Here is a 25,070-nt window from a genome sequence, read left to right on the forward strand (position 1 = left end):
TTGTACAATTTTTTTCTCCAGTGTTTTATAGTTTTCATTGTAAAGAACTTTAACATCTTTGATTAGATTTATACCAAGCTATTTTTGAGGGTACTATGAATGGGATTGCTTTCCTGAACTTTGTCCTTGGTTGGATGGTGTTTGAACTCAGGTCTTAGCACTTGCAAAACATACACTCTACCGCTGGAACCATGCTTTGCTATGATTATTTTGGAGATGGAAGTCTCATGAACCATTTTCTTGATCCTCCTGATCTCAGTCTCCCAAGTAACCATAATTACAGGCATGAGTCACTGGTGCCTGTTCCTGACTTCTTTTTCAGTTAATTCATTGGTATATAGAAAATGTATTGAATTTCATATGTTGATTTTGTATTTTTCTTTTTTGTTGAAAGTGTATATCAGATCTGAGAATCATTTAGTTGGTTCTTTAGCATTTTTCAATTATATGATGGTACCATTTGCAAGCAGCGATAGTTTGAATTCCTTTCTTTTTTTATCCCTTTTCTTTCTTTCTCTTACTTTGCTATTCTAAGAAGAGGGACAACTCTTAAATCTTGTTTATCTTAGATGAAAATGTTCAGATGGAGATTGAGATCTGAGCAGAATTTTGAACAGCTTAAAAGATCATCCTGTGATTCTTACCTCCTGTGTTCATGTCTGGTATATCACAATCTTGCTGTGTGTGTTGAATCTGGTGACTTCCTTCAGATGAATAGAATTTAGAAAAATTCTAGACATTCTATTGGAATGTCTTTTCCAACATTGATATGGTAGAATACTCAGGTTTCTTATTTTCAGCCCTCTCCTATTCCCTACCTTATTGCTATGATGCAAGCCATCTGTCATGTTGTCAGTCACCTGATGGAGAAGCCTTTTATCAAGCATAGTGATAGAATCTTATGCTCCTAGGGAACTGGTTCCTACCAATATTCCTATAAGTTAGCTTGTAATTGGATCACCTACTACTCAGGCCTGAAGACTACTGTATACCTGGCCTATATTTTGCCAGTCAAAATTGGTTTTTGGCAGTTCTTAGGTTTGAACTTAGGGCCTCATAATTGCAAGGCAGGTGCTCTTGGAAATCGAATCAGAGTCTTCGTATAGAAGACCCAATTCTCTATACATTTTATGAACTATTCAGAGGACTCACATATAAGCACATCGCATGTTGTTCTCTTTAATTGAAAAAATTGTCTGATTTCATAAGATCACTACATCTTGGAAGTCAGAAGAGTACAATTGAACCTGCTCCTGGGAGAGGAAGGATCAAGCCTTCCCTGTAATATTGACTTTGCTCATTTTCTTTCTCAATTATGACTAAGAATCCCATAGAGATTTGGATAACACTAACAAATTTGACTAATTGTTAGTTCTGTGTGTTGAGATACAAGGTCAGAATAATAAATACTCTGTCTCCTTACTGTATAGTTTGCCAGCTCCAGCATAGTGGACCCTCTATCTGAATCCCTTCTTCCAAGGTTCATCAACTGCATGAAGTGGCTCGTGTCTGTCTTTGTCTTCCTGCCAGTACTGGTGTAGAACCTGTACCACCATCACACATGAAGTGGGGGAGGAACAACAGCTAAGTTCCCTTTGGTTATGTCCCAACAAAGAAGCAGTGCAGCCCAGTAAGTGCAAATGAAGAGGCTGGATGTGGGAAAGACTGGGGAACATTACTTCTTTATCAACTGGAGTAGCAGGATATTTGAGGAAGCTAGAAATGAGAGTGCTAGTATGCAATGTTTTAGCTCAGAGGCCTATGAATATTTATGATCTTAACTATGGTGAAAGTATGAGAATTCTCCTGGAATTAGCAGGAGAAAATTAGCTAATTTTCTTCACATAAGGCTTTTGAGTTATGTAGACATCTCTCCTACCAGAGTAGGAAATAGGTGTCTCTAACGTTTCCCCTAAGCATTAAAAGGATCATGAAGGTTGTGATGACAGTAATAATATAGAACCAGGAATTAGAGCTTTTAATTTGGGCTTCCAAATACCAGTCTCTAACCTTAGTTTTTATAATGCAATGTGTTAGCTTTTGTCTGTATAACTAAACTCTCTCCTCTGTCAAAAAGAAAAAGGCAATGGCATGCATTACCATTATATTACATATGTGGATAAAAGCAGAGCATTTAACGTAATTTTTCCTATGTGTTGGCTTATAGTGGAATGAATTCAGGATTGAATCTATACAGTGAGATCCCATCCTTACTGAACCTACCTGTATTCTTTCCTACTAACCCAATTGCACTTTTTTCCTGTACACAGTGTCTCCTGATTACTGTTCTGTTCTCTTTACATTTATGCTAGATCAGAGTAGAGAGCAATACATGCTCCTATTGTGTCAGCTACAGGAAAAATAGTTGAAATTTTAATGGGGAATCAAAATCCTCATTTGCCTCTGCTGCCCACTGACTCTTTCACTCATTTACTTTATACCCTTTCTGTAACTCAGATAGACAAAAAGTTATGGTGTTGGATTCTGTTCTTAGTCTGGGAAGAAAACAGTCAAAGAAGCAGCTTCAGAAATTTCTAATCCATCCATAGTGCTTTGATTAAACCCTCCTAAGTATAGGAAAACAGTGTGTTTCTTTGCTTGAACCTAAGACAAATAGTTTAATTTTGAATGTATGTGTTCTATGATACTTGTGTGATCCTACAAGCACTTTTAACCTGTTAGAGTCTGAATCTGGATTGTCTCTGGTTGACACAGTTGCCTTGAGGAAGAATTAAATATTGTTGTATTGAACATATGATTTAACATGTGGTAGATTTGTTTTGGATGAGAAAGTAAATTTTAGGAATTACTGTCATTAGTATGTTAACAAGACTATGGACCATATCCTTCAACTAAAATATTCTGCATCGGAAGCATTAAGTTTGCCCAGATTACACAAAGACCATTTAATTTTATTATTTTGATTATTAGGACTTTTATTAGTATTTCAAGTGTTGGTCAGCAAGCCTTCATTTGCTTCCATGCTAGGTAAGAGGTCTACCACTGATCTACACCCCTAGCCCAGATTGTATTATTTTTGTTTTTATAGAAACAGATTATTTTGTTGTTGCTTTTTTGTGGCAGGGCCTAATTGTGCAGTGTAGGCTACCTGGAACTCCCAACCCATTTCCTGAGCCTCCAAATGCTAGGATTATACTCATGCACCACCACACCCAGGCAGAAGTAGAGGTTTTTTCCTTTTCCTTTTTTTTGAGACTATGTCTTGCAATGTAGTGCAGGCTGGTCTTGAAAATGTAAACCTCCTTATTTGGCATTTGAAAAACTGGGATTGTAGGCATAACACACTATACCAAGTCTAGATTTATTTTCTTTTCTCATGGTACTGGAGCATGAACTCAGGGCCTTCACCTTGAGCTACTCTGCTAACCCTTTTTGTGATGGGTCTTTTGCCCAGGCTGGCTAAGAACTTCAGTCCTCCTGATCTCTGCCTCCTGAGTAGCTAGGATTACAGCTGAGAGCCATCAGCACAAGGCATAGACGTGTTTTCTTAATACCTGGAGGTCAATAATTGGCTTTCACTTATTTCTGATGTCCCAATTCCTATACCTTGCTTGGTTTAATGGAGACTATAAGAACATCAACATCTATGAGATATTTAGGAGGAGCCCAGTGTGGTGGCATATATCATTACCCCAAGCACTCAGTAGCTAAGGTAGGAAGATGGCAAGTTTGAGACCAGGATGGGTACATAATGAGTTAAGGCCAGCCTACAGATTGCGGTTACAGATTGGGATTGTCTCCAAAAAAAAGGAAAAAAGAACAAACACCAACCAAAATATTGACTAGATACTTTCTTGATTCAAAGAAACAGATTGTATGAAATATGGCACTCATGTACTGAGACTTTCTCAACTCCGCTTTCACTCCTTCTAGCTCTGTAGCTCAAACCAACTAGTACCTATAGCACAGATTTCTCATGGGACTCACCATTGTCCTTTTTTTTATTTATTTTTTGTTCATTTATTCACATGTGCATACATTGTTTGGGTCATTTCTCCACCCTGCTCCCTCCCCCATTTCCCCGTTCTGCCCTTATCACTGATTTTGTTGAAGAAAAGACATATGCATGATAAGGAAGACAAAGCATTTTTGATAGTTGAGTTAAGGATAGCTATACAGAAGATTCCTACTATTGCTTTCATGTACCCATGTATTATGACCCATGTTGATTCAACTCTAACTGATCTTTACATTGGTTCCTGATCCCCTGCTCATGATAATCTGTCACTTTAAGGTTTCTGTATTAGCTCTTCTGGAGTGGGGACGTCAAACACTTTCATATTTTGGGTTTTCTACCTATTCCTGTATATCCTGTATGTGCTCTCCCTTTTTCTCATGATCCAAGTCTAACCTACAATTTTCATGTATAAAAATTGTGGTAATAATCAAAATTTTTCAAAAGAGAGAGACAGAAAGTAAAAGGGAATACATCATATTGCATGGTCTTTCACACATTTTAGGATTTTTACTCTTGATATAAAGTAGGCCTGCAACATGATGATTTTCTATTACTCTGTGATGTAATGGAATGAAAGATTTTCATGTATTTTTATTGTATTTCATCAACACACTTGTAAATTCTACTGTGATGGGGGGGGTGAGTTGACACATTTCTCTGTTGTCAGTGACTCAGGAGACACTGAAGATGGATGACCAATTAGGCCTGAGAAGTAAGACCAGACTTGGCAACATAGCAAGACCTCATCACAAAAAAAATAGTGATTCAGCTTTTCAAAACATGGCAAATGCTAGTTGTGGTAGTAGTCCATGGCTGTGATCACCGTACTTGGGAAGCTGATGTGACAGGATTCCAAATTCATGGCTCACCTATGCTACATAGAAAAACACAATCTGAAAACATCTGTGAAAATATGTGATAAGTGTGAAACCTCGACTATGTCCCATACGTATTCTTTCCATGAGTATTGTCAATCCTATGGTTGTCTCTGAGAATATTGCTGTATTCTCTATGCTGGGAATTTCCCATTCTCTATACATGGGAAATTTCACAAAGACCTTATGGAAAGCCCATTGTTTGACAGAACTCAGGGATATTATTGATTGTATACTTTGAAAATAACTTCAAATTTTGATTATGCAAGTGTTTTCTTTTGGGAAATAGATGTATATAATTAATAATAGAATGCAATGTATCAACTTTTAAATCTGAAAACTGTGTCTCATGAATATACCTTATAGAGATTCTTACTTGTGAATACTAGTGTGGAAGAAAAATTTTCTTAGGAGCATTGTCATAAATTGAAAAAATAGAATAAAAGTTATTCTTTAGGTAATACTATGCATCATTCAAAGTGTTTACAAGAGTCATATACAATTCACAGAAAGGTGTAGAATACAATATGTGCAAATAAGGCTTCTCAGGCAATAATATTTGCAGATGAAATATTTGGTAACTTTTGTTTAAAAATTCTTCATGGATATTAATTAATTCTAATGGTTGAAAAGATTACCAAAACTCCCCCTCCCACTAAATTCTTAAGAGTGTTTGTCTTTGAGAAGCTAAATTTCAGGGGAAAGGGATCATGTAGAGATAGCAAAAAGATGCAAAATATTTATATACATTAAGTAGGAATTCTGACATTGGCATGGCAGCACATATCTGTAATCTTAGTACTCAAGTGGCTAAGTCAGGAGTATCACAAGTTTGAGGCCAGCTTGGGATACATTTTAAGACTCTGCCTCAAAAAAGTTGTGTAGGATGTATTGTTACATAATCATACATTTCATATATTAGTGGATATTAATGTTAATATAATCATAGAGCATTCAATTCAAAATTCTTGACTCTGTTTCTCTACCCTGACTCTAGGTTAGTATGTCTTTACAACTTACGTGTAGCTGTTCTAACTTAATTGGTTGTAGGATGTGCGTAGTACATCAGCAAATTTAAAAACATTAACAAGTGGCTATAATGATAAGCTACTGTTGACAACCACTGTGTAAGCACTTTGTTGTTGTAATTATTTCATTAATCTGTTATAGCACCCCTATCTGATTAGGTACCAATGGAAAAATTTTCCCTTCAACCATATAGGTTTTTCAGATGGGGCTATGAAAATTAGATTGACAAAAATAAAATCCATATACAAAAGTAATAGAAGATTATTTAATTTTGGTTCTGGGGGACTTGACAAATGTGAGACTCTGAGTTCATACACTAATACTGCAAAAATAGGGTTTTTTCTTCACACATATTCACAGAAACACTCAGTAACAATTAAGTCAAAATGAAATTTAGGATTGCAACCAGCTTGGTGGTTCACACTTGTAATGCCATCACTTGGTAGGAGGATTATGAGTTTTAGGCCAGCTCCACTGTGAGACCCTCTCTCAAAAAAACCAGGAGAAAAACAAAACGTTTAAATAAAAAATGAAAAAATTAAAAGTGACTGTAGCAAATATCTTTAGGCTTTTAGCAGTGGTGGCAAATTCAGGGAAGAATAATCTATGTGGAGACTGAGGAATTTGTCCTTAAAGACTGATCAAAACATGGTTCACAGTATAGATCTCCCTGATGAATCATTTGAAAGAAAAATGTCCAGATTTATCTACAGGCATTCAGTCTTCCAGTATTCCAGGTAAAAATATGAGAACCAAACCTTTACAAGTTTGTGTCTGCATTAAGACAAGTAGCAGGATCATAGAAAAAATTTTTATATCTGTTCTTCTTAATTGCATTTAGCATAATTATTCTTTATGTCAATAGACATATTTTAGGATGACATATTCTGTTACTCTTCAGTAACTTCAATCAACATATCCATTTTAAAAATGAGCAAACTACTCGTGTTTGCAGTATTGTTCTGTGTTTCTTTCTTTTGCATTCTTCTCTAACTCAAGTGAACTTTTAAAATTATAATTATTAATATTACATATTAATGAAAAATATGTATTATGAAAATAAAAGCATGACATTATATTTTCCTTTACAAGAAAAATGGTGATTTGATATGCCTAAGTAACTGACTTACTGGTAATGTAATTCTCCAATGAGAAAGGATTGTTTTAAAAGATCTGAAGCTCTCATAGAAAGGTCAAATGAAGGTTGCAGAACTGGCACTGGCTTTGGAGACACTAAATCTGCACTATTCAAGTGTACACAAGAGGGTTGCACTTGATGTAAAACCAACCCTCCACAAATGTTTGGGATAAATGATGTGTTTGGGTAGTTTTTACCATTTGCTGCAGACAACAACAGTAGAAAAACAAAACATGAACTTACCCTCTAATGTTTCCTTGAGATTGTGTAGCATCTATTGAAAATATCATTGCAGGGCTGGGGACAGAGCTGAGTGATTGAGTGCTTGCCTAGTGCTCCCAAATACCGGGGTTCCATCTCCAGCATGACCAAAAAGCAAAAAAAGAAAAAAGTGGAAAAAAAATAAGTGGAGTGAACCATTAAAAGCTAATTGTTGCTTAAACATTGGTGCCTTCTAAGTTAGTACTAACTTCAGGATGAGTTATATTCTATGATTTTTTTGGCATTTAACTATAATGTACATATTTATCCAAGTTTGAAACCCATGATTATCAAATATATGTTTCTGTTGCTTATGAAAAGACATTTACCACACATTTTTGTAGGCACTACGCTTCATAAAGATGGTCTGTCATACAATACATGGTGAAATTTTGTGAAATATTTGGAATATAAGAATTATATTTGATTATCAATATTTGCCATAAATTCAGAATCCAACTACTGCAGCTCTTTTAAGGTAGGAATTCACAATGCAAGTCCAGGAAATTTATTGATTCTTGTTCTTAAATTAGAATGATTTTTTTTCTTCAGAAGAGATGAAAAGCAAATATAATTTCATGTTGCCTTCAATAGTAGAGTTACTGTGTTTATGAATTTGCTATCTCAAACCATCTTTGTTCCTCTACTATTCTTTGACTTAGACGTTCTAGAATGGATGGATGCAGAAACAAGTAAATTGCATTGAATCCCATGAAGAAAGAATGAAAAGAGTTTGACACAACTGAGATATGTTGAAAAGCACATGATCCTCACAAAATTCTGTTCATTGCTACTATAATGAAATACCTGATTCAGACAAATTCTATTTAAAAAAGAGGTTTACTTAGCTCTCAACTTTGGTGTCCTCAAATTGAAACAGTATATCACTGGCTCCAATGAGGGTCAAATGATAGATGGCAGTAGAAAAGAAATGACATCTTGGAAGAGGAAGCCATAGAGGTTGTGGTTCCACAACCCTTTCAAAGTGCCCACCTTCACTGACTTATTGACTTGCCACTAGACAATTGTTCTCCTTCCTCCCTCCCACTTCCCTCCCTTCCTTTCTTTTTTCCTTCCTTCCAACCCATCTCTGCCTTTATTTTCTTGCTTGAAGTACTGAGGACAGAACAGAAGGCATTGTGTATCTATTGATTTTCCACTGAGCTATACCTCAGCCAGGATTTGATTACTAAAACTATCCATTCTGTTGAACTGACTGTACAGCACCCTAATAACTCTTTGTATGACATATTTAAATGTCATCCAAACCATTGCAATACTCAAGTCTGATACTTTATTTGAGGTGCTTGAGTCCAAAATTGAAACACTTAGCTATTTGCTTCTATGCTGTTTCATTTATCCCAACAAAAAGTGTCCTAGCTACATGAAGCCATAGAATTTAACAGGTATCTTGGAATTAGAACTCATGGGACTCTCTGATGATTCAGAACTGGAGCCCCTCTTTTTTGGGCTATTCTTGACAGTGTATGTGATCACAGTGCTTGGGAATCTGCTCATCATTCTGGCAGTCAGCTCGGATTCACACCTCCACACCTCCATGTACTTCTTTCTCTCTAACCTGTCTTTGGCAATATTGGCTTCAGTAGTTCTACAATTCCCAAAATGCTGGTAAACATCCAGACACACAGCAAATCCATCACCTATACAGGCTGCTTAACTCAGGTGCCCTTTTTTTTCCTTTTTGGATGTTTGGACTGTCTACTGTTGTCTGTAATGGCCTATGACTAACTGGTGGCCATTTGTCAGCCTTTACACTACCCTATCATCATGAGTCCCTGCAAGTGCAGCTTGTTAATACTGGTATCATTTTCCATTAGTGTTTTGGGCTCCCTGGTACACTGCTTAATGGTATCACAACTTACCTTCTGTACAGATGTAGAAATCCCTAATTTCTTCTGTGATACTCCTCAACTCCCTAAGATTTCCTGTGATTATATCTCAACAAATAACATAATGATCTATCTTATTGGAGCTATCTTTGGAGGTGTTTCAGTGTGAGGGATTCTTTACCCTTTTATAAGAATTATATCCTCTGTTCTGAGTGTACCATCAATCGGTGGGAAATACAAAGCCTTCTCTACCTGTGGCTTTCACCTGTCACTTGTGTGTGTATTTTATGGCACAGTCTTTGGAGCATATTTCAGCTTGGTTGTCTTACATGACCCTGGGAAGGTTATGGTGGCCTCAGTGATATACACCATGGTCATACTCATGCTGAACCCCTTTGTCTACAGTTTGAGGAACAGGGACATCAAGAGGGCCCTTTGGAGGGTTTTCAGCAGAGCAGCCTAACATCATTACCTTGGCTATATATATATATATATATATTTTTTTTTTTTTTTGGTGTTTGCTTTAAAATTGGAAACCAAAGATCTAGAATTTGAAAATTTTCCCACTTGCCCATGTAATTAATTAGCTCTCATATATTTTATTCCATTTTATATTGTATGTATGAATATTACTTTATTTATATCTGGTATAGTTTGGAACATTTTTAGTTGCATATATTAATTGTACACAAATGTGTTATTGTGGCATTTCCATGCAAGAACCCAATGAATTTTGATCAAGTTCACTTCCTCTGTTACTGTTTCTTATCCATCTCCTTTGTTTTAAAACAATTTTGACATGTGTCTTTATATAATTTGAACAGTCAATATCCACAACACCCATATGTTTAAGGCTTGGTCTATGTTCTGTGGCACTATTAGAAAGTAGTTGATCCCTTAGAAATTGGGACCTTGTTGGAGGATTTAGGTTTTCATTGGAGTTCCCTGAAAGGGAATTGCTAGAACTAGGTATCTCCCTCTTTGATTTTTAGCCATGACGATGTGCACAGGCTTTCTCTGTCACATATTCCCTGATATTGATGTACACTGCCACTGCAGGACCCAAATAACTAGGCAAAGTATCTATGGATTTAAACTTCTAACACCACTGATGGAAATAAAACTTTTCCACCTTTTAATTTGATTATCTCAGACATTTTTTCACATTTGTGGAATTCTAATGAGGAAAACCTTTAATGACATATGGGGAAATTCTGGGATTCTACATCTATCAAAACCACTCCATGATTAAAAAGAGGGTCCAGGGAGTACAGTGTATGATGTGTGAGTCTGGGGACTCTTCAGATAATGGCTTGGGTACCATGATAGAAGAGATCCATGCAGAGGACCTGACCATGGATGAAGACCAAAGGTCTCTGTATGCCACACTTCAGGCTGCTGCCAAGGAGCTCATTAAGAAATAGGCCAACCAGGAGAACCTGGGTAAAGGAAACAGTCCCTGAGAGTTCTTGGCCCTGGTCACCATGACAGAAAAAGCCAAGAAGGAGCAGCTGGAGAGCCCCTTAAAACCAAGTCCAATGACCTCAATGCCACAGAAAACAGGAGTGATGACAGGACATCAGCCATTTACACAAAACCAATCTACAAGAACTGTTACAAACATATATGTTCATTCCTCAATTGACGACTCTAACTCAGTTGGCTAACAAGGCTTGCCTGCACTGCACCCAACACAACCCCAAATAGGGACTCCACCCCAAACCAGGACTCCAGCATCTGCTCAAACTGACCTTGAGGAGAAGACCTTCAACTTTTCCCTAGTCACAAACTGGAAGCTGACTAGTCTACACACAACAAAAGCTTGAGGAGTCAACTGGACACACAGTTAATAGATGGCTGTTGCTCATGGACAATGTTCTATGGTAATGTTTAAATTCTGCCATCCCTTACCTATTTCTCTTTTGGTATTATAACCTTGTTTTGGTCAGTAACAATAACAGTAAGTGCCCCTGCAGGACAGAGCCTAAATCAAGAGGCTCTTTCTGACAATCTTTCTCTCCTACTAACAGGATGTGATATTGTTTTTGGTTGTTTCTATCCTGAGTTCCCTTTTCAAATGGTAATGCCTCACGCCAACTTTCCCCAAGTAACCTGGTGATATGTATTTGTCAGAAGAGGAGAGGGAACCCCTCCACTCCTTTGAGGAGATTCTAGACAGTCTTTCACAGTATAAAACTGGGCCCCATGGGTAACCCCCTTAACAGGCCCACTCACTGTGTTACTCTTACCACTGCTCCCAGGGCCTTATATGATAAACCTCCTCTCCAGGTTCATTCACAACTGAATAAATGTTAAATTACATTTAGTGAAAGCAATGCTAGGAATCTCTCTGTATAGCTATCCTTAACTCAACTAGCAAAAACACTTTGTCTTACTTATTATGCTTATGTCTTCTCTTCAACAAAATTAGAGATAAGGGTAGAACAGGTTCTGCCTGGAATTGAGGGGAGGAGGATGGGGGAGTGGGGCAGGGGAGAGAAATGACCCAAACAATGTATGCACATGTGAATAAATTAATAATAATAATAATAATAAAAATTACAGTTAGTGAGACAATATCAAAGACTTCCCCTAAATGACTTCCCCAAAATGGTCATGAGGTATTATGATGGAGAAGAGGAGGGAATGATAAGAAAACCCCTTAGCTGGGGCTCCTGCATCCAGCTATCTCATTAGAAATTGCTGATGGCCTTCATCCACAGCTGTGCTGACATGATATAGTGTAACCTTGAACAGCTAACTGCCAAGTCTGCTTCTGCACTCCCTGTTTGTTTGCTGCTGCTTTTTTCAGTATAGAAACCTCAACCACCCTGATCTTGGGGCCTGTGCCACTTTGGAGATATCCAGGTGCTGGCCCACTAGCATAATAAATCTTCCTTTCCTCCAACCATCTGTGTTTGTGTCTTATTCTCACTGGTCAGTCAAACCTTCTGTACCATTCCTGCAACAGTTTGGCAGATCCAGCCAGGTGGACTTTATCTGTATCTCTGTTTCCAAGATGAACTAATTGCGTGAGGAAGCTCATTTCTGATTCTGTGTTCCTGCCAGTTCTGGGGACAGAATGTGGGGCCATCACCATCTATGAAGCAGGAGAAGGAAAGCAGCTCACTCACCATTGGTCATGTCCCAGCAATGATGCACTGCACCCAGTAGGGCTAAGAGGGACACAGGATGCAGGAGGGATTTGAGGACACAACTTCTTCATCATGATGAAGAGCAGGATAGTTGGGGAAGTCATATGGGAGGAAACAAGAATGCAAAGTGTTAGCTTAGAGGTGTATGACACTGATGCTTTTGGTTATGTTGACAATGTACTGTTAGTTTTCTTCCCAGACTGCCTCAAGGTTTTGTAGGCATCTCTTCCACACTAGCAAGAAATTGTTGCTTTTAACCTATCTCCTAAGTATTCATGAATATTATGGTGATGATGATAATGATGAGAGAATTTCAATGTAATTTTTCCTATATCCTGACATATAATGGGATAAATAGAGGTTTGAATCTTGACAGTGAGACTATACACAGGGCATCTATTTTCTCTCCTGCCAACCGACCTTCACATTTCTCTTCCATTTTTCCCCAGGTAGTGGCTCCTGACCGGTGTGCTCTTCTCTTTGTGTTTCTGCTAGACCACAGTACAGAGCAGTAGGTGGTCTTACTGCATCAGCTACAGCAAAAAAGGTTGAAATTATGGGAGGTGTAATAGAAGGTGTTGACATGTGATAATTCCAGGCACATCTGACTCTGTCCCATGTTACAGGATTTTTGCCTCTGCTGCCTACTGACACCTCCATCCGTGTAATTTATCCCTTCTCTACATCTAAGGAGGACATAAATGCATGGTGTTGGGTTCTATTGCTATCCTGTGAACAGAAAAATTGTCAAAGACATGCCTTACCATATTTGAAATAAATATTTACTATTCACTTCAACCTTATGAAATGAGGGAAAGCAATAAACATGTTTCTGCCTGGACCTTAGAGACTGAAATTTTGATTCTTATTCTTATGTGTTCTTATTTACCTGTGTGACACTGGGAAGTTCTCAGTAGGACAGAGCCTCGTGTTGCCACCTGAATTGTCTTCAGTTGATAAAACTCCATCACAGGTAAACTGAAAATCATGGCATGGAATATGTGACTAAACAGGTGATAGATTTCTATAGGAGGAGAAGGTAAATTTTAGGCATTATTGTCCTTATAATATTGAAAAGACTAAGTACCATATCCTTCCACTACAATATCCTATCAGCTGAAGCTTTAAGTATCCCCAGGTTACTGAAAGTCCATTTAATTTTATTGTGATGATTATCAAGATTGTTATTATTTGAAGTGTTGGAGAGCAAACTTGCATGTGCATGATTTCTAGGCAAGACCTCTATCACTAGCTGCATTCCCATCTCAGACAACATTATTTTTGTCCTTACTGAATTAGATTCTTTTGTTGCTAATTATTTCTTCACTTTGTGTTTTGAGACAGTCTCATTATGTAGCCCAGACTGGCCTTGAACTCACAATCATCTTTCCTCATCTTCTTAAGTACTGGAATTCTAGCCATGTACCATAACACCTGATAAAAAGTATTCTTTGTTTTTAATTTTCAGTTCTGTTATGTAACCTAGGTTGTCTTTGAACACCTGATCCTCCTGAAACATCTTTACAAGTGCTGGAATTGTGGTCTGCACTTCGACACTCAGCTTAGATGTATTTTCTCAATGTTTGCAGGTAAATAATTTGTTTATTTAATTTTTGATTCCCAGCTCTTGTCCCTTGCTTGGATCACTGGAAGCTATAAGACACACCATGTATGAGGTAACTGAGTGTGGTGGGTTATGCCTGTTATTGTATTAATTGGGTAGCTGAGGCAGGTGGATGGCAAGCTGAGAGCCACTTGAGCTATATAATGAATTTCAGGCCAGCACATTGTTGCTAATTATGACTTTAACAAAAAAAAGAAAGAAAAAGAAAAGTTAAGCAAAACATTGAGTAGGACTTTCCTTGGTTTGAAGAAACACAGTGTAAGCAATATGATATTGATATGTGAGGGCCTTTATTACCTGTGTTTTTATTCCTTTCAGCTGTGTTCCTAGAACTACTTCCTATATACAGCACAGATGTTCCATGGGACCTGTCATTTTCCACTTAATAGAATTTATAACATTCAAGAGTAAAAATCATGATGATAGCCATAAAAGTTTAAAAGAGTGACAAAATGAGAAAGGGAAATAAATTTCTTGCAGGATCTCACCACATTTTATTTAATTATTTACTTTTCAGTTTTGTTCTGGGTGGGGCACATGGTCACACACATAGTTTATGATTTTCAGTCACTCCACAAGGAAGATCCCTGTGGTATGATTATTTTTCTTTTTTTTCTGTGATGTAATAGAATGAATGATCATTAACCATTCCTTTTTTTCATTTTCATTTATTGTACAGGGATGTTCATTGTGACAATTCTAAATAGGCTTAGAACGTATATTCCTTATATTACCCCTATTACCTTGCCACCTTAACCCCTCCCTGCCCCACTTAAATCAGTTGCAAGAGATTTCTCCCAAAGATAAATGTATACAAAAACAAATAGAATCATATATACATTTATATATAGAACATTTTTGTAAAAGTGGAATTTTTCTATGGAACTTGAGCTAGGAGGGAAAGCAGAAGAGAGTCATAGTAAAAAAAAGTACATTAAGCCTTGTGATTGAATTTCATCAATAAACTTGTAACTTCAATAGTGACTCATGCCAAGTGAAGTAACCCATGCCTCTCACATCAACAACTCAGGAGAATGAACCAGGTGGATCAATAGTGCCAACCATAATCTGCCAAATTGTCACCAGGTTGTCTGCATAGCTATCAGTTTGCTGGTAGTGCTGACTTCTTGCTTCAGTTCATCTACAGTGAACTCGCCCTCCAAGTCCCAGATCATGATGCTGAAGCCTGTGGCAGCATGGAGCTAGTAGTGGTTGGGGCTCACACACAGACTGCTGATAATATCCCCATCATCTCATGTATAAAGGAGTTTGCCTTCATTGAAGTTCCACAAGATGCTATCAGAAGCACAGAGGGATCCATCTAGAGAGACAGTCACAGTCTTCTTTCCTCCCTTTCTCCCTCCCTCCTTTGTTACCTGCCTTCCTGCTTAAAGTCCTGTGGAGAGAATCCAGGGCCTCAGGCATGCTAGACAAGTTACCTTCCACTGAGCTACACCTCAGACATAGACTCCATTTTGTAAACAATTTACACCATCAGAAAGAAGATAAAGCCCCCAACACAAAAACCTTTTCAGGACATACTTAAGCTCAGTTCAAACCATTGAAATGCTTAAGTATAATAACCTATTTGAGGTGCTTGAATCCAAATAAAGACACATAGCTGGTTGCCTCTAGGCTGCTTCATTTATTTTAACTTTCTCTTCTTTTTTCTAAATGTGTTTTGGTACATGGAACCAAAAAATTTAACAGGCATCTTGCAATTACAATACTTGAGATTCTCTGATGATCCAGAACAGCCGCACCTCTTCTTTGTGCTATTTGTGATTATGTATTTGGTCTCAGTGCTCAGCAATCTGCTCATCGTCTTGGCTATCAGCTCTGACTCACACCTGCTACAACCTGTCCTTGACTGACATTGGATTCAACAGTTGTACAATCCCCAATATGCTGGTGAGCATCCAGAAACATTACAAATCCGTCACTTATGCAGGCTGCCTAACTCAGGTGTTCTGTTTTTTTTTTTTTTCCTTTTTCAATGTTTGGACAGTCTACTGCTCTCTGTAATGTCCTATGATGGCTTGGTGGCCATTTGTTACCCTTTACAATACCCAGTCATCATGAACCCCTGCCTGTGTGGCTTGTTGGTCCAGATTTTGTTTTCCATCAGTCCTTTGGACTCCCAGCTGCACTGCTTAATAGTATCACAAGTTACCTTCTGCCCAGATACTGAAATCTCTAATTTCTATTGTGACCCACCTCAACTCCTTAAAATTGCCTGTGACTATATCTCTACTGATAACATATTAATCTATCTTATAGTTGCAATATTTGGTGGTGTTCCAGTCTCAGGATTCTTTATTCTTATGTAATAATAATTTCCTTTATTCTGAGAGTCCCATTATCATGTGGGAAATACAAAGCTTTCTCTATCTGTGGTTCTCACTTGCCAGTTGTGTATATATTTTATGGAACAGCCTTGGGAGCATACTTCAGTTCACTTGTCTCACATGCTAATAGGAATGTTATGGTAACCTCAGTGATGTACAACATGGGTTCACCCATGCTGAACCCCTTTGTCTACAGTTTGTGGAATGGGGAGAAAAAGAATGTACTTTGGAAGGTCCTCTCCAATACAGGCCAACATCAGGAGCTGGGCCACATGTTTTGGTCTGTTTAGTAGAATATACTGTGAAATCAATGATGTAGAACTGTAAATCATGCCTCTTTGGTCCCATTAATTTTTAGTTCCAATAGATTTTATTCCTTTTGATGTGTCATGTCTAAGCATTTTTCTATGTGGCACTGCTATAGTTTAGACATATGAAATAAAGATAGAAAGAGAAGGAACACTGCCTGATTCATTTTATAAAGTCAGGAATATACTCACCACAAAACTGGTAAAGGTCACATCCAAAAGGAAAACTACAGGCCAATCTCCTTTAGGAACATTGATTCAAAAATCAATAAAATAATGGCAAATCGAATCTAACAACATAATGGAAAGATTATATACCATCATCAAGTTGGCTTTATCACAAGGATGCAGGGATGGTTTGAAATACACAAATCATTAAATATAGTACAGCACATTAACAGAAGCAAAGAGGAAAACCACTTGATCGTTTCAACAGAGGCAGAAAAAGCCTTCAATAATATTCAACATCATTTCATGATAAAAGGTCTGATGAAACTAAAATAGAAGGAATATACTTCAACATAATAAAGGCTATATATGACCAACCTACCACTAATGTCATACTTAAACATGAAAAAACTGAAACCATTTTCCCTCATGTCAGGAATGAGACAAAGGTGCCCTCTCTCCTCACTCCTATTTCTAGCCAGAGCAGTAAGACAAGAAAAACTAATAAAGGAATACTAATAGATAAAGAAATAGTTAAACTATCCCTATTCATAGATGACATGATCTCATACCTAACAGACCTGAAACACTCCACCCCAAAATGTCGAGACAATATAAACAATTTCAGCACAACAGCAGGATTCAAAATAAACTTACAGAAATCAGTCACATATTAAAAAGGATTTAAGACAACAATTCCATTTATAAAACCTAAAAAAATCAAATATGTAGCAATACACTTAACAAAGGAGGTAAATGACCTCAATGAGGAAAATTACAAAGCACTGAAGAAAGAAATTGAAGAATATAACAGAAGATGGAAAGATCTCCCATATTCATGGATAGGAAGAACCAACATAGTAAAAATGGCTATTCTACCAAAAACAATCTACATGTTCAGTGCAATTTCCCTCAGAGCCCAATTACATTCATTGCAAAGATTGAAAAATCAACCCTAAAGTTCATTTGGAAACACGAAAGACCAGGAATAGCCAAGGCAGGACTGAGCAAAAAGAGTAATGCTGGAGGTTTCACAATACCAGACTTCAAAATATACCCCAGAGCCATAGCAATAAAAACAGCATGATATTTGCAAAATACTGATATGAAGACCAGTGGAACAGAATAGAGTGTCCAGATATGAATCCACACAGTTACTCCCACCTAATTTTGACAAATTTTCCAAAAATGTATGATGGAAAAAACAGCCTCTTCAACAAATGTTGCTTGGAAAACTGGATAGCTGCCTCCAGGAAACTGAAACTAGATCCATGCCTGTCGCTCTGTACATTTATCAACTCAAGTAGATTAAGGACCTTAATGTAAGACCTGAAGACTTGATGCTAGTACAGTAAGGATCATGGAATACACTGGAAGCAATTGGCATAGGCAAGGATCTCTTCAGTAGAACTCAAGCAGTCCATAGACAGGATTGACAAAAGGGGCTACATGAAATTAAAAAGCTTCTGTACAACAAAAGAACTGGTTTCTAAATTGAAGAGACCACTCACAGAGTGGAACAAAATCTTTGCTAGTTATTCATCAGACAAGGCACAGGTAACCAGAATATACAGGGAGATCAAAACATTAAACTCTCCAAAATTCGATGACCCAATAAAAAATTGACTATAAAACACATGAAATAATGCTCACCATCCATGGCAGTAAAGGAAATGCAAATCAAAACCACACTTTCCACCTCACTCCAGTTAGAATAACTACCACCAAGTGCACCACCAACAATAAATCAACAATAAATGTTGGCGGGGATGTGGGGAGAAAGGAATCCTGATACACTGCTGATGGGAATTTAAGCTAGTACAACTACTAAAGAAACTAATATGGACAATCTTTAAAAAACTAAAACTAGATCTGCCATACAATCCAGCACTACCACTCCTAGGGATATATCCAAAAGAATATGAGTCAGGTAACAACAAATGTACCTGCACATCCATGTTTAATGCAGCACTATTCACAAGGGCTAAGCTATGGATAGGGCCAAGGTGCCCTACTGCTGATGAAGGGACTAAGAAAATGTGGTATTTTTACACATTGGGATTGTTGTCAGTCACAAAGAATGAAATTTAGTCATTCACAGGTAAATGGATGGAACTGGAGACCATTATCTTAAGTGAAGTTAGTCAGGCTCAGACGGCCAAAAGTCTCATGGTCTCCCTCATATGCAGATTATAGACTTAAAACAAATGCAGCAATATTATGGGATATGGGTCACATTGATGGGAGCCATGATGTGAAGAATAGGGCAAGGTATGGAAACAAAACACTTGGTTGTGGTTGATGTGCTCACTGTACAGGGATGAATTTAGAAATCTTAAACTGACCAGGGCCACAATGGGAAGGGGACCAGTGAGGAATGAAGAGGAGTGGTAGAGATGAACAAAATGGGGCTGTAATACATATATGCATAGAAGCAACACAAGTAATATCACTGTGTAACTATCTTTTTCTCAAACTAGCAAAACTGCCATATTTCTCTTATTATTTTATGTTTTTTTCTTCTACAAAATTGAAGAACAGGAGGGTTGAATAGGTTCTGCCTGGGGATGGTGTGTTGGCACTGATGGGAGGTAGGAGATGGTAGGAGGATAAATATCATGCAAATAATTTATAGAAATGTATGTAAATGCAAAAAGGATACCTGTTGAAACTGTTCTAGTAATCAGGAGAGGGAGGATGAAAGAGCAGTGGAAGGGGTGAATTCAAGAATGATATATTTGTACATTGTGAGAATCATTTGTTCAGTCATTCATTCATTGTAAGTATATATTAATTGTACACAGGGGTATCAGTGTGCTATTTCAATACACACATATAAGATATGTGATTAAATTACCACCTATTACTCTTTCTTGCCTCCTCTGCCCCACTTTATCAGTAATTTTCATTGCATAGTTTGCATTATGCATATCTCCCAAAAACTCATGTGTTGAAGACTTGGTCTATGTCTTGTGACACTGTTAGCAAGATGTGGAGACTTTAGAACATGGGGCCTTGTTGGAGGAATTTGTGTTAGATGTGAATGCCTTTAAAGTGAGGCAGGCTAACAATAGTCGTTTGGGACTTTGACCTGCCCAGCACCATTTGGCCTGGCTTTTTCAAACAAATTTCATTCTAAACCACTTACTTCAGCCCATTATTATCTTTTGCAATTATAAATGATAAAGATTGTGAGACAAAAAGCCTGTGTCAATACCTACCTGTCCACAGTAACCTAAAACCCCCTACTTAAGTCATGAATATTGATTGCACCTCATGCATGTAATTAAATACCTAAGAGCTAGCTCAAGTGCATGCACAGAGTGAATCAAACCTGTCAATCACCCTAGCCTATCCCACATGGACAACCCAGTTTTTTCCAACCATTTGTCCTTGAATTTATAAAAGACCTTTTAAACAAAGACATACATTTCTAACCCACCTAGTCAGGGCCATCATTGCTTTCTCTATGATAATTTGAATTCATTTTTAATAAACTTTACTACATTTCTGTGTCATGCTTAGATTCTTTCTATGTGTAATGTAAGAACCTGAGAATTCTCTTATTAGCATTTCCCAGAGACTACCCATATGGCAACATATGGATTTGTGTTCATTATATATGTGTTTGTATACTGTTATTGGATTTGTAAGAATGGATAATGTATGCTTAAAATGCATATTAAAACATCATTCACATTTTAGTGTGTATTATGTATTTATCAGATGCTAATATTCCATGTTATATAATTTATTACATTATAATATGTTATATTGTGTTATGTTATTATATGTCTTCCTAGATGACAATTATTATCATCAGAGTTTAGGAAATCAAGCTCTAATGTGAACCATATGTGCACACATACAGACACACACACACACACAAAAAAACCACACATCACAAAACAGAACATGTTTCAAAAGTTACAGTGGGACCAAATAGAAAAAGTAGGATTCAAACTCAGAACTTTGACTTTGAAATTCAACAGGCTTTATTATGGATTTTGATGTGGATGTCTCTGTTGTGAATTTTACTGGATATTGACTGCATTTCTGGTTATCCTTTATTATTGGATATTTTAGATTATTTTATTTCCTTTTACCTTTAAAATTACATGCAATAAAATCTTTAGATCAGTGCAATAAAGAGTAGACATAATCTGACATTTCTGGTCTGAAACATTTAAGAAAAAGTACATTGTTCTTTTTATTCTTTATTCATTTATTCATATGTGTAAACATTGTTTCGGCCATTTCTCCCCCATATCTCCTACCCCCTCTCTTCCCCCTGCCCTTGCTTCCAGGCAGAAACTGTTCTGCCCTCTTCTCCAATTTTGTTGATGCAAAGACATAAGCAATAATAAGAAAGACATAGCATTTTTGCTAGTTTGAGATAAGGGTAGCTATACAAAGATTGGCCTAGCATTGCTTCCATGCATGTATATAACAACCCAAATTGATTCATTTCTACCTGACCTCCTCACTACTTCCTGGTCACCTTCTCATAGTGACCTCTGTCATTTCATGGTACCTATATTATCTCTTTTGCTGTGGGCACATAAAACACTTTCAAGTTTTTGGTTTCCTACCTTTCCCTATTCCTCCTATATGTGTCCTCCCCTTAGTGTGTGACCCATGTCTAATAATACTATTGCATTTCTTTTAAGTCTAAAATCTGCATATGAGGAGAACATATGATTTTTGACTTTCTGAGCCTTGCTAACATTGCTAAAGATTATGTTCTCCAGTTCCATCTATTTACTTGCAAATGATAAGATTTCATACTTCTTCATGGATGAGTAAAATTCCATTATGTATAGATACCACATTTATTTAATTCATTCATCAGTGGTGGGGCACCTTGGCTGTTTCCATAACTTGGCTATTGTGAATAGTGCTGCAATAAATATGGTTGTGTAGGTGCCTCTGGAGTAACCTGAGTTGCATTCCTTTGGGTATATCCCTAGGAGTGGGATTACTGGATCATATGGCAGATCTATGTTTAGTTTTTGAAGAAGCCTCCATATTGTTTTCTAGAGTGGTTGTACTAGTTTGCATTCCTACCAGCAATGTATGAGGTCTCCCTTTTCCCCATATCCTCACCAACATTTTTGTTGGTAGTGTTTTTGATGATAGCTATTCTACCAGGGGTGAAGTGGTATCTTAGTGTAGTTTTGATCTGCATTTCTTTTATGGTCAGAGATTGTGAGCATTTTTTCATGTGTGGTTTTTTTTTGGCATTTGAATTGCTTCTTTTGAAAAAGTTCTGTTTAGTTCAGTTGCCCATTTCTTTATTGGTTCATTGACTTGGGGGAGTTTAGTTTTTTGAGCTCTTTTTATATTCTGGTTATCAGTGCTTTGTCTGATGTATAACAACAAATACTTTTCCCCACTCTGTAGGTGGTCTCTTTAGTTTAGAGACCATTTCTTTTGTTGTGCAGAAGATTTTCAATTTTTTGTAGTCCCATTTGTACATTCTTTCTCTTAGTTACTGAGCTGTTGGGGTTCTATTGAGGAAGTCCTTGCCTATACCTCTTGCTTCCAGAGTATTCCCTGCTCTTTTCTGTACTAGCTTCAGAATTTTGGGTCACATATTAAGGTGCTTGATCCATTTTGATTTGATTTGGTACAGGTTGATAAACATGGATCTAGTTTCAGTTTTATGCAGTCAGATAACCACTTTTCCCAGCAACATTTGTTGAAGAGGCTGTCTTTTCTCCATCTCATGTTTTTGGTGCCTTTGTGAAAAATTAGGCTGGCATAGCTGTTTGGATTAATACCTTGGTGTTCTATTCTGTTCCACTGGTTTTCTTACATGTTTTTGTGTCAGTGCCATGCTGTTTTTATTGCTGTTACTTGTAATATAATTTGAAGTTGGGTATTGTGATACCTCCAGCATTCCTTTTTTTTTTTTGCTGAGTATTTCCTTGGCTATTTTCAGTCTCTTGTGTTTCCAAATGAACTTTAAGGTAGATTTTTCAATCTTTTTGGTGAATGTCATTGGGATTTTGACAGGAATTGCATTGAATATGTAGATTGCTTTTGGTAGTATAACCATTTTTACTATGTTGATTCTACCAGTCCTGAGTACAGAAGATCTTTCCACCTTCTGTAGTCTTCCCCGATCTCTTTATTCAGAGGTTTGTAGTTCTCCTTGTAGAGGTCATTCACATTCTTTGTTAGGTTTACTCTTAGGTATTTGATTTTTTTGAGGCTATTGTAAATGGAATTGTTTTCATATAATCTTTCTCAATTTGTTTGTTGTTGGTGTATATAAAAGCTAATGATTTTTGTAAGTTAATTTTGTGTCCTGCCACCTTGCTGTAGCTGTTCAGTGTGTTTAGGAGTCCTGGGGTTTTTAGGATATAAGATAGAAAAGTTAGAACCAGGAGGGAGTCTGTGGGGATCAACATCAGGGAGGGAGAAAGATGTGTCAAATCTGATCAGCTGATCTCCAGTTGTTGGTAAACTGATGGATGCAAGGATAAAGTTTATATTAATCAATTACAGAACATCTGTTGAGTACAAAGTTGTAAGAGAAGAGCATAAATTCTCCATTCACTTCCTTGACAAGCATAACCTAGCATAGCTATTCCCCAGGCCAATCTTACTAGTCTAGGACCAGGTACCAGAATATTTACTTTAGAAGAATCCCATCTCTCTTTTGAGTTAAAAAATATTCTTTAATAATTTTCTGGTAGAAGGCATCCCTCTCTGCATTCCTAGTTTCACTCCAGTCTCTCACAAATTGCTTCAATATGGATTTTAACTTATCCATGTCAAATGTACAAGCTGGCATAATTTTGCATTCCCATTTTTTCCGTATTCATTATTTTCAAACATATGTATGCAATCATTTACAATAGTCAGTAGTATTTCTTGCTTATCATCAATGCATTTCCAGATTTTGTACAAGTGAAGAGGAAACTGAGGAAGTAGTTTCTGTTGATTATCTGGAAGTTATTAAAACTGTTTCTGTTCAGTTCACTCACTCTTGCATACTGGTGCCATACTTCCATTAGAGTGGAAGGAATTAATGATCTTTGAGAAGTACTCCTGCTCCAGCCTCTTTTCCTCCTCCTCCATGCTGCACATGTTGCAGCCTAAACTACCTTGGCCAAGCCAAAACCCCTGCAGAGAACTGCATTTACACCTTCATGTTCGTGCCACAGCCATGGCTGCTTCCCTCTCCGCCCTAGGGCCTCCATCAGCACCCAGCTCTACCAGGACTTAGGTATGCCTGCCTGCCTGTGTTCCAAAAAATTTTGAGCTGAAAATGAAAAATATTTTTACCATAAAGTGATAACCAGTGATACATTGAATTAATTAATTTTTTAAAAAGATTTAAGCATTGCAATGTGTGAAATACTTCTGAACATCACATTGCATGCAATATTTAAGAACAACTTTGTTTCTCAATTCGGACAAATAAATAAACACACAAATAACTGAATTTTAAAAATAAAAGTGCTAAAGAAAATTTAAAATAATGGGCTTCTTTTCTTCTATAAAATTTTGATTCAAAATTATTCCTAAAAATATCCAAAGTTGTTTATAAGAGTTGCTAGAATTGGATCCTTGTAGATGTTACTGTTTTCCTTTGTGGAACCTTATGACTTTTAAGTCAAACCAAATAAAATGAGGGAATATAATGTCTTTAAGGGAAGTAAACATATATCCCCTTGCCACTTAAAACATAGGTATAAAATTGACTTAATAATTTCACTACAGTGTCTTCTTTGTATCCCATGGGACCTAAATTATTTGGAGAGTAGGAAGAAAATAGAACAATTTGTTTAGTGAGGAGCTCTGAGAATTCAGAGATGCTGTAGAATCCTTAATAATGCACTTCTCCTATACATCTCTTATCTCAGACTTTGTGAAACCCATATAGGCTTCTTCAGGAACAGATCATAAGAAGTCAACATTTCCGTGACAACCATTGAAGAAATTTGGTCTGTCCCAGTAAGGTCAGGTAGAATGAGAAGTAAAAGAGGAAAAAATGTGGGTGTGGGATTCACCTCAAGAGTGATGATAATAAGAAAATCCTATATATCTTTAGTCTACAAAAGTGGAGTTCTGTAAATTCAAGGGCATTTCTTGCTCCATTGAGACTTGTCTCTTCCAGCTATTTTGTTTTCTTTCACTCTTCAGAATCTGAAATATATTCAGGAATTATTTTCTGAAGAAGTTCTACTTTGTCTTCCCTCTCTCTCTGATAAAATGTAGACTAGTTTCAGAATCCCTGTATATAATTATCTACTTGGCACTACTCATTGAAGATTTATTATTCATGAGGTACAGTATATTTTTCCAGATTCTATTGGGTTAT

General features: G+C 37.0%; 2 pseudogenes; one reads left to right on the top strand and one right to left on the bottom strand.

Moving 5' to 3' along the window:
* The first annotated feature begins 8,666 nt into the window (after nt 1-8,666).
* LOC141416801 (olfactory receptor 7E24-like) lies at nt 8,667-9,595 on the top strand (annotated as a pseudogene).
* Nucleotides 9,596-12,070: 2,475 nt separating this feature from the next.
* LOC141416254 (carnosine N-methyltransferase-like) lies at nt 12,071-23,833 on the bottom strand (annotated as a pseudogene).
* Nucleotides 23,834-25,070: the final 1,237 nt, after the last annotated feature.

The sequence above is a fragment of the Castor canadensis genome, chromosome 14 (genome assembly GCF_047511655.1).
Source record: "Castor canadensis chromosome 14, mCasCan1.hap1v2, whole genome shotgun sequence".
Lineage (NCBI taxonomy): Eukaryota > Metazoa > Chordata > Mammalia > Rodentia > Castoridae > Castor > Castor canadensis.